This window comes from Lithobates pipiens, unplaced genomic scaffold (assembly GCF_037356315.1).
Source record: "Lithobates pipiens isolate NorthernLeopardFrog02 unplaced genomic scaffold, aLitPip1_a1.2 Scaffold_1, whole genome shotgun sequence".
NCBI lineage: Eukaryota > Metazoa > Chordata > Amphibia > Anura > Ranidae > Lithobates > Lithobates pipiens.
Window position 1 is genome coordinate 142426145 of NW_027507685.1, and position 10848 is coordinate 142436992.

Sequence of the window (10848 nt, forward strand, 5' to 3'; positions counted from 1 at the left end):
ACGAGGAGGAGGGGGAGGAAAGCCCGGAGCCTGAAACGTCCCGATCCAGGAAGAGAAGATTTAAGGCCTCAAATATGTCTTTTGGAGAGATGTTGGAGATGGTCAACATATTGAACAGGACCGACTATGATGGGAAGTATGGACCTTACCCAAACCCAAATATCAGAAAGGCCAAGATCATGACTAAAGTTGTGAAGAGTCTTCAGAAGAATTTTGGGGTACGACGATCCAAGGGTCAACTGAGAAAACGCTGGTCAGACCTGAAACTGAGGGAGCACGAGCAGTACAGAAGGATCAAGCGTGTTCTTAAAAAAAGTAAGTAGTTGTCGTGTGTTCATATGATTATTCTTGCTTGCATATTGCTCCATGTGCTTTGATTTCATGTTGTGCATTTTAAAATGGCCACTTTCAAGTTCATGGTTTCATTCGTTCGTAAGAAACATCGTTCTGCAGGGAAGTATTCCAGCTTAACAAAGTGTCCCCAATAATGTTCTCACCTTGGAACTCGGCCAAAAAACACAATTGTACAACACTTCCAAGCAATGTTTCATATTCCTATTTCTGCCCTCTGTGTGCTAATTTTTTTATTTTTACATTCTCATAGGGGAGAGAAGACTCGGCAAGTATGAGGATACCAGGGACCACACCCCTCCCAAAGAAGGGCAACTTCAAAAACCAGAAACAGAGGAGCAGGAGGAGGAGGAAGAGGAAGGAGAGATCGTTGAGGTTGGGCAAATTGTCACCACAACAGGTGAGTGTCGGAGAACACAGCTTCCGGTAAGCTCATCAATGTATGTCACCATATTTTTATTACATGGTGTGTTTTTTTGCTTTGTTTTGTCGGTGATGTGGAAGAAGATTCCCGTTTTACCCGTAAAAGTGCCCAGATCCTAAATGGGGAGATAATGGGGTGCAATCGGGATTTGGAAAATATACAGCAAAACATCAATGATGCTAAAAATAAAATGAAGAACATCATTGATGTTTTGGGGAGAGTGTGAAACAGAAAAAAAATAGATAGGGTTTTAGTTTTGCTATTTTAAAACACAACTTTTGTATTTATCGAAATTACAAATTTGGAAGATGTGTAAACATGTACTATCTGATGAAGGCAATATCAGCCCAGTTTGTACATACTCATGTCTGATATTGTCTTCACTTTTCAAAGTTGAACTTTGTAAGTTCCTGTGTTATGTATGTTACGCTTTGATACATGCCTGTTTACACAAAAACACCAAGTAAACAAAAATTAGCTGAAAGTCTGTTTTTGATACACACAATTTCTTGTTTTGTTGTAAAAAACATTTCTAAACGCACATGTGAATGTGCTTGGATTAAAAAAGGTTAAATTATAAACAATGTGTGGCTTCCTTTTTCATTGCGCCAAACATGTATTTGGAGTAAAATTTTAGTTTGCGGTGAGAATGGGTGTTATTTACTAAAGGCAACTTCACTTTGCACTCCAAGTGCAGTTTCAGGTGTACTTTTGCAGTGCACTTGTAGTGCATAGTGGATGTGCCTTTAGTAAAAAACACCCACAGTGATGTGTAAATTTGTACAATCATGCCATTTTCCTGCCATGGTGCTGAAAATTAGCACTATTGTGGTCAGTAATGCACTACATACATTAGTTACCAAAAACAAGGTGTGTGTGTAGCAGACCCACAACATAATAAGCTTATCTGAAGAAGAGACTGTCCCCTCATCTCGCTCAGAACTTGGGTTTGCACTGTTGTTAAAAAAGGCACAACTTGAAAAAACATAAATATACCTAGGAGACACCTAAAACCAAGCCAAGCAGTAAATGAAGGAGTTTCAAAGAAAAATGTATTTTGAAAATGCCTCTCAGACATTGTCTGGCATATCAATGGCCCCCCCTACCCACAAAGTAGTCCATGTATTGTGAACTAACCTCACGGGCGCTTTGGGGGGGCAAGCCAGGGTGAGCAGGTTCAAGGCCCTTGAGGTTATCTTCATTTTCCAGCAAGTCTGCTTCTTGTTGGCCAACTGAGACCGCATAGTTCGCAGAAACTTTTTAAAAAAAATTGTGCAGAACACAGCACGCCAGCACTATGTGATTCAGTTTGTATTCCGCCATGTGAATAGGCGTAAGAAAAAGGCGGAACCGGCTGGCCAGTATACCAAAAGTGTTCTCCACCACTCTTCGGGCTCTGGACAGGCGGAAATTAAAAATCCTCTGGTCTGAGGGTCCTCATCGGGAAAGGCCGCATCAGATGGTTCGCCAGGGCAAACGCCTCATCCACGACAAAGACGAACGGGAGTCCTTCCTGATTCTCCTCTGGGGGTGGCAAGCCCAGACTGCCACTCTGGAGACGCCAGTAGAACTCCGTCCATGCGAAGACGCCACCATCCGACATCCATCCATTTTGCCCCACGTCCACATACAAAAACTCATATGTCGCAGACACCACCGCCAACATCACGATACTATTAAACCCCTTGTAGTTAAAATAGTAAGAACCTGAGTTGGGGGGGGCGTGGCCTGCAGCTGCATGGCGTAGGACGCACTTTGAGTGAGCTCCGGCTGCTATACATCCTTCCCGCTATCCTTGTGGACTATTCTGCACGTCTTTCTCGGGTACATCACCCCTTTCTGTACGGGAGGACACCCCGCACCCATGTCGCCGCCGAAGCGGTCCCAGGGTGCGATTGCCAAGCTTGGAAAGTTCCGGGCGGACGGCCCGGACCTCGTGGAGGAAGATGGCGCCGCGCCGGGCCAGGCCGAAGCGAATCCTCCCTCAGGTGACACTGCTCGCATCCTCGAGGCTGTCACCCTTTGCCGCACCTCTCTTACCTCCAGGATTGAGGAGGTTAAGATGGACATTTCTCTCATCCGCCAGGACCTTCACAAGCTGCGGGAGAGGGTCGGAGAAGCGGAGCGCAGGTTGGGGCATGTAGAAGATGATATTCCCCCCCTTCAGATAACAACTGAACGCCTGCAGCACCAGCTCTCTGCCGTCCTAAGTAAGCAGGACGACCTCGAAAACAGAATGCGCCGCTGTAACTTGCGCCTCGTGGGACTGCCGGAGAAGGCGGAGGGCTCCGATCCCCCTGCATTCCTTGAAGCCCTGCTGATTGCCAATTTTGGCCGGGAGGCCTTCTCCTCCACATTTGCGGTCGAGCGTGCGCACCGCCTGGCCTCAAGACCTCCACCTCCAGGGGCCCCCCCGCGCACCTTCATTGCCAAGATGCTTAACTACCGGGATCGCGACGCGGTCCTGCGTCTCACTCGCGAGAAGGGCAACATTCCTTACGAGGATAAGCGCATCGCGGTTTTCCCTGACTTCTCCTCCGAGGTCCAGAAGAAGAGGGCCCAGTTTACCGAGGCCAAGCGTCAACTCCGCCTTCGCCATCTAGCCTACGCGATGATGTTCCCGGCTCGGCTCCGCGTAGTGCGGGACGGCAAGACCCATTTTTTTGAGGATCCTGCAGCAGTGCTCTCCTGGCTGGAACAACGTCCGGATGATGTCCCTGCTTGACTCTACTAGTCGTATTGTCGCACCCTGCCGACCCGGATGATGGCCTTACTGTGTGGGGGGCAGTCATGGAGTGAACTGTGAGTAAGCCAGGGCCTCGGCTGCCCCCTTCCTCTCTCTCGCCCAGCTATTGCCCATTATGCCTCCCCCACTCCTATGTCTTCCGATACCTTTATGCACATCCCCCCTACACCGTGTCCCTCAGGTGTCCTACCCTATTGTGGTCCCCCCTTTCCATAGACATTTTGTGCAGCCGCTGACTCGGATGCTCCCCTAGGCTGACTTTTCCCTATGTCAAGGCTGACTACGTGGACGCACTGCATAGTTGAACTCTGTTCGTCCCTGATTTCAGTGGGGGGTGAGCCCGGCCGTGCGCATTCTCTTTGCCAGTGTGCGCTTTTCCTGGTCCATCTCGGCTGGGTCCATCTCCTACTGTTACTCCAAGTTGGGTTTCCCTGGCCGGCCTCAGCTTCCCAGCCTACTGTGTGTTGCTGTGTTTGTTTACTGCCCTGCCGGTCCAGAGTGGGCATTGTTCAGTTATATTTTGCAATCGCAAGATTCTGTTTAATGTTTGAGTTACACAATGTATTTCTTCTTGCATCTTTCTTAACATGTCTGACTACTTATCTGTTGCTTATCATTGTTTCCCATGCCTCGGCCGCCCTTCCCCCTGCTCGACTTTTGTCTGCTGGTGGGGCTGCCGACTACGGGTCCCAGGGGTCCTGCATAACATCATGCATCTGTCATGTCGGCCCTTAAGGTAGTTACTTGGAATGTGCGGGGCCTGCGTGACAGATCCAAGCGGGTGGCGGTGCTCACGCATCTTAAACAAATGCGGGCGGACATCATGGTTCTAGTTGAAACTCACATTACGGGTCAGCTACAACTCTCCCTTAAAAAACCATGGGTCGGGTGGATGTATCACGCCCCTTATACCAATAATTCCTGCGGGGTTGCAGTCCTGGTTGCTAAAACTGCTCATTTCCATCTCCACACTTTGCGCACTGACAGACGGGGGCGATATGTATTTCTACATGTTACGATAGGGGGTCTGGAGTTCCTTCTGTTAGCCTTCTACATACCCCCGCCCTTTCAGTTTGAGGCTCTCCGAGATGGGCTGGACTTTATGCTGCAACACCCCACGGTGCCAGCTATGTGGCTGGGTGACTTCAACTCAGTGATCTCCCCCGTCTTGGACAGACTCACGCCGTCCCCTGCGTCCGCTTCCCCCCCCCCGCTGACTAGATTTGGCAAGTTCCTAGCCGAATTCGCCCTCACGGATACCTGGAGGTATAGCCATCCTAGCTGCAGGGCATACTCCTGCTTCACGCCGGCGCATAATGCCATGTCTCGGATAGATATGATCCTGCTCTCCCCAGCCCTGCTCCCGCACTTACGGGAGGTGGGATTCGGGACCAGGATCCTCTCTGACCATTCCCCCTACTGGGTCAGTCTCAGCCTGCCCTCCGCCTCGGCGCCTCGCCTGTGGAGGTTGAATCCTTTTTGGCTGACAATCCTCTCAGACCTGGAGGTTATCCGGCGTGAATGGGAGTATTATTTTAGTGCTAATACAGCCTCGGCCTCGTATGGTTCGGTGTGGGAGGCTTTTAAATGACATGCCCGCTTACTGATGACGACGCATATCAATCGATTTAGGGACTCCTCTCGACAGACTGTGCGGCAGGCCGAGCAAGAGCTGGAGGCATTGGAGAGCGAATTTATAGCGCACCCCACACCCTCCAATTCCGCCAAGTTACGACTGCACTCCCGACTTACCGACCAACTACACACTGACAGGGCTGGGAGAAAGATATACTATAGTAAACAGAAAGCTTATGAGTATGGCGAGCGGGCGGGGAAGTTGTTATCCTATATGGCCCACATGGACCATCGACCCCCGGTGGTGGTCCGGCTTGCATCTGCGGGGGGGCTTGTGCTGTCGGAGCCGAGAGAGGTGGCTGGTGAATTTCGGCGTTTTTATGCAGATCTATACACATCCGAAGCCAACGGCTCCTTGGATGATCTGCGCGCCCTGCTACAGTCGGTGGACTTCCCAAGTCTCGAGGACTCTCAGGTTGAGCTCCTCGAGGCCCCTATTACTGAGGAGTGTATAGCTGAGGCAATAGCTTGTTTGCCACCGTCCAAGGCCCCGGGCTCGGATGGCCTCCCCCGAGAGTTCTACACCCAATTCCAGGAGGTTCTGCTCCCTAAACTTCACTCGCTTTACACCCACATATTTGACACAGGTACTCTTCCCCGCTCTATGAGTGAGGCAATTCTGGTCCTCATTCCTAAGCCGGGCAAGGACCCCCTATGCCCTGAGTCCTATCGTCCTATATCGCTACTGCAGCTGGATATCAAAATATTGGCCAAAATCCTCGCCCTTAGGCTTAATAAGGTGATACATCGTCTTATCCATGCTGACCAGACCGGCTTTATGCCTGGCAAAAATACGGCCTTTAATCTTCGGAGGTTGTTCATGAATCTGCAGGCTTCTCATGACAACACTGGATCCAGGGTAGTGGTCAGTTTAGATGCCGCTAAGGCGTTCGACTCGGTGGAGTGGGGGTACCTGTGGGAATGCCTGCACAGGTTTGGCTTCGGCCCCAAATTTGTGCGTTGGATCCAGCTTCTCTACCAGGCCCCATCTGCCCGTGTCCTGGTGAATGGCCAGACCTCGGACCCTTTCTCTCTATCCCGCGGTACGCGTCAGGGGTGCCCTATATCGCCCCTGCTGTATGCGCTGGCTGTGGAGCCCCTGGCCATTGCCCTCAGGGACCATCCGGACATTCGGGGACTCCGCATGGGTTGCCTGTCGGAAGTTGTAAGTCTTTACGCGGATGACATGCTACTGTATTTGGAGGATGCTGGTCCCTCACTGTCGGCGGCTTTAGAACTGATTCAGCGTTTTGGCACCTTCTCGGGTCTCCGCATTAATTGGTCTAAGTCCCAAATTCTCCCTATTGATATATCCGTCCCTACGAGGACGCAGGCCCTGCTGCCTCTCGAGTGCACGGATCGGATTAGATACCTGGGTATTCACTGTTCTCGCTCCCCTGCAGACTATGTTAGTCTTAATTTGTCACCCATCTTTCCTTTCCTGAAACAGAAGACTCAGGTCTGGTCCAGGCTCCCCATCTGAGTTATGGGCCGCCTGGGTCTTGTCAAAATGATCCTTCTTCCCAAGCTCCTTTATTTATTTTGGCACGCCCCGCTGCATGTACCGCCTCGTGTGTTTCGCGATATGGAGTCCATCCTCAATTCGTTCATTTGGGGCTCCTCCAGGCACAAATTATCCTGGCGGACTCTCAAATGCCCACCTCATTTGGGTGGCGCTGCACTACCCGATCTCGAAACATACTACCTGGCTTCCCAGCTCTCCCACCTCCATTACCTCAACACGCACGACAAACTGAGATATTCCCTTCTGATCTGCACGTCGGCGACGGATGTGATTGCGCACCCCTTCCAGATTCTCTTTTGTAGACACAGGGGCCTGTCCCGCCTGGGGCCTGGGCGTGCTATGCTCGCCCACCACAGTCGGGTTTGGCGGACGTCACAACTGAGATCCGGAGCCCCCTCCCTGCATGCACATACACCCCTTTGGGACAACCCTGACTTACCCGAACTGTTGCGAGTGCCGGATTATAAGGTGTGGATATGCAGGGGGGTTATTTATCTGTCTCATCTTTATTCTACCCTTGGGGTTAAGACATTCCAGGCGCTCAAGGACGAGTTTGGCCTTCCTAACCACGCTTTTTTTCGCTACTTGCAGGTCCGACACGCACTACGGACACAGTTTGGGAATTCGCCCCCGGCCTTGACCCGCACGTCCCTAGCTAGCTTGTCCCTTGGGGACGACTCCCGAAAACTTATCTCCACTATTTACACGCACCTCCTTACTCCGGGGGCCACGGCTCATGCTTACGATCTCAAACTGAAGTGGGAGGCGGATGTGGGTGATATGGAGGATGAACTATGGGGTGAGGCCCTGGCGGTGTCAACTGAGGTATCTCCCAAATTATCTGATAGGCTGACCCACCTTTACATTCTCCACCGCTCCTATGTTACCCCTAGACGCTTGACTAAATATAAACCTGACTTTAGCCCTCTATGTCCTAGGTGTGGTGATGCTTCCAGCACGTTTTTTCATCTTATATGGACCTGTCCCCCCATCCAACGATACTGGGCACAGATAGTCGCATTTCTGCATGATCATATGGGCTCCCCTCTCACACTATGCCCCCGCCAGTGTATCCTCGGTCTTCTCCCCCTCCGGGACGAAGACAAATATCTTAAGACCTTTCTACAGGAGACTCTCTTTGCTGCTCGGATGCAGATAGCTAGATTGTGGCTCCGTCCTGATCCCCCGACGGTCCAGCAGTGGATGAGAGCTGTCAATTTGACCTTATCATACAAAAAAACTATCTACTCTAATCGGGGATGCCCTCTGAAATTTCATAAGATCTGGGACAGGTGGTTAGAGAGCCCTCATAGCTGTGTGGACTAGGGTAGTGCGGCCGTGATGGCGCTGTGGTCCTGGGTCTCGCTGCAGTGATCACCCGAGGGGGCCTTAGAATTTTTAGAATTTTTATTGGTAACATGTGTAGGCAATCTACTGTTTATCCTGTATACCTCAAGGTTGTATGTCAGACATGGACTTTACTCATTTTCCCTCCATTTTTTTGTGTGACTTGTGGTGCCTGTTGCACCGGTTCCTATGTGTGTATATATGCTGTATTCTGTTTCTATATGCTCAATAAACCTTATTTTGGTTAAAAAAAAAAAGAACCTGAGTTGGGTGGTGGGACGATGCAGACGTGCTTCCCATCTATTGCTCCTCCACAATTGGGAAAGTCCCAATGACTGGCAAAGTGGGAGGCCACAGTCTGCCATTCCTGTGGCGTTGAAGGACACTGTGGAGTGAAACAAGAACCAAAATTAGTAATTTGACAAATCAACATTGCAAGCAGATTAGACACCAACATTTTTGGTCAAAATTAGTATAACATTTTGGGAACTGAGTATTTAAAGCCTAAAGTATAAGGTCCCCTTATGAGAGTCATCACCACCCCCATCCCTCCCCCACCCCCACCCCCCATCTGATGGGCCCTTGCTAAAAAATGAGGGGGGGGGGATGTTTTGGACAGGTAAGCCTCTCTAATTTTGACATTCTGCTACTACATATAAAGATAATTAATAGGTGAAAAAACAAAATAAAAATTGCATTTGAAAGTATTGAGGCAGGCCCTTGCACTACATGCTTAGGTGAATTCATCCATAAATGTGATCATCAAAAAGGTAGGTATAGTGTGTATTGGGTTTGGTAAAGTCATCAGAGAGAGGATTGCTATCAGCTGAGCTAGCAGTTGGGGGGAGGGGGGTTCTTAATGAGTTTGGCACAACCCCAAAAATATTAAAAAGTGACTCTGCATGAATTGAAGCACACATATCACATTTGTAGACATTATAGGGGGTGTTTAGGGGAAAGTAATACTATGGAGCTGACAAAAGACATTGGTAAGTGACTAGACTATAGTTTTATGGGCCAAGAAGAGCATGGTGGGGAAGTTAGTGAGGCAAATATGCATGAGGACAAAGGGACAGAGCATATGAATTAGAGCATATTGCAATGATGGTAATGAGGGAATGAGGAAAGAAATGCAAGACATTAGCAATCATGAAATACATAGAATGTGATGTTAAAGGAGAAACTTACCTTCATATAGTCCTTCTGCAGGACCTGAATGATGGCAGAACAAGTCTCTGGAATAATGATCCCCAGAGCCTGGGGGGAGATGCCTGTGGAGAACTTGAGGTCCTGAAGGCTTCTCCCTGTCGCCAAGTAGCGCAACGTGGCGATGAGCCTCTGCTCCGGAGTGATGGCTTGCCGCATGCAGGTATCCTGCGTGGTGATATAAGGGGTCAGCAAAGCCAGCAGACGGTGAAAAACGGGGTCCGTCATCCGGAGATAATTCCTGAAATCATCAGGATTATTCTCCAGGATCTCACGGAGCAACGGCATGAGCGAGAACTGGTCACGCTGGCGCAACCAATTCTAGGTCCACAAACACCTCCCCTCCCTGTTCATGGACCGGGCTTGTGTCAAAGTAACAACCCCAACACGAAGCCCCTGCACAGCACAAACTCTACGACGAGTACGTAGACGAAACATGGTTTCAAAATGGTCGGCTCGTCAGAACGGACAACAGAAAGCACCGATAAACAGCAAGGCCTGAAAGAACGACCTGAATAGCAGAAACAAGCAGACAATAAGAAATGCCTTTCAAAGCGTACTATACCAAGATATAGTCCACAATGAGAAACAAATACTGACTGCACGCACTGATTATCGGATGCGCACACACAAGCACAAACCGAAGAGCAGTAGCGATCTGAATCACTAATCTGAAAAGCGCTAATCGTCTCTCACCAAACTTCTACTAACACGAGATCAGCAGAAGGAGCCCAAAGGGTGCCGGACGTGGTGCTGAACTTCCCTTTTCTAGTCCCACCGTACACGGCTTACGTCACCGCGTTCTTGGCAACCGCAAATTCAGACAACTTGGTCCGACCGTGTGTATGCAACATCACTTCCGGACCTGGTCCGGAATGAATCAGTCGGAATAACTCCAATTTGGTCGTTGAAATCTCCAATTGTGTGTACAAGGGGTAATAGGAGACAATGGCTGCCAAAAGACCATAATAGGAGACAGATGAGTCCCTAATGAGGAAGCCACTCTGGAGTTGAGTCTAAAGTATCGGTCTCTGCCAGCCCTGGTCTGATCCTTATGTTGCCCTTATAGGCACCCCCCTGGTAGTCACATTGCGTCATGGTAGGCTCAGTCCTTATTGCAATCTAGATTGCTGTTGTTGCCTAATGTGCTTCTTCCTGTAACAGTATGGGCTGCGGTCAGCAGATAAGCATTTTGGAACACACAGCATGTGGTTATATCACAGGAAGCAGTGCACAGATGCTGTAACTTTCTGAAACTTGCAGACGTCAGATGGGCAAATGTTGTTCCTCTTAACTCATTCACAGAAAACACCATGCTAACCAGTTTTACACTTCTCTTAAAGAACTTCTTTTGTGAACTGGAGCCCAGAACTGAACTGTGTATTCCAGATGAGGTCTTAAAAATGATTTGTACATGGGGCAAAATGATAGCTCTCTCTCTGAATTCCATAACTCTGTTAACACAAGAAAGGATTTTGCTTGCTTTGGAAACTGCAGCTTGACATTGCATGCCATTATTAAGCTTATGATCTACCAGAACACCCAGATCCTTCTCCACCATTGACTCCCCCAGCTAATCTCCCCCCCCCTCCCCCAGTATCGTGTTTCCCCAAA